Raw genomic sequence first — 252 nt, forward strand, 5'->3', positions numbered from 1 at the left:
CCCCCTCAGAACTTGGATATATCCGCCACTGCGCGAGCCGTGCCTATCTGTGACATAACACATAATGTCAACGATTTAATACTTTATTGACAATGAGTATTATTATTTTTGTCTACGTTTTACGTTTTCATTTTACAGTGCATAATATTGTTTTATCGGTTTAATGTTATCTATACCATGTCGAATTTGAAAAACGGGAAAAACCCAATAATAATACAATTTAAAAGGCAAGTAGTTAAACAACAAAGATCA

Source organism: Acyrthosiphon pisum, unplaced genomic scaffold, assembly GCF_005508785.2.
Source record: "Acyrthosiphon pisum isolate AL4f unplaced genomic scaffold, pea_aphid_22Mar2018_4r6ur Scaffold_21534;HRSCAF=24189, whole genome shotgun sequence".
NCBI classification, from domain to species: domain Eukaryota; kingdom Metazoa; phylum Arthropoda; class Insecta; order Hemiptera; family Aphididae; genus Acyrthosiphon; species Acyrthosiphon pisum.